Raw genomic sequence first — 292 nt, 5'->3', positions numbered from 1 at the left:
AAAAAAAAAGTAAAGGTACATAAGGCTTAAATGCAGCTCTAACAACTCGGCAGAAGAAAGGGAAGAGATGAAATAACGCTAGCGGCATGCGACGGCAGGATGCAATCCATTATGCGGATTGAGGCCTTCACCACATCTTTTCCGCACCAAACCGCACCTTCAATAACAGTTGCGATGCAGCTATCATGTAGTGGAAAAATATTGCAAGGTATTAAGAGAAAAAACACATGCCGAGACCGTGCATTCTCCCGCAACTTCGTCGGTTACGCGACAATCGTCACCACAGCGGTGA

Source organism: Trypanosoma equiperdum (genome assembly GCF_001457755.1).
Source record: "Trypanosoma equiperdum strain OVI genome assembly, contig: ctg_300, whole genome shotgun sequence".
Taxonomy (NCBI): domain Eukaryota; phylum Euglenozoa; class Kinetoplastea; order Trypanosomatida; family Trypanosomatidae; genus Trypanosoma; species Trypanosoma equiperdum.
The sequence above is the reverse complement of the archived record's forward strand: the minus strand, read 5'-3'. Positions refer to the sequence as shown.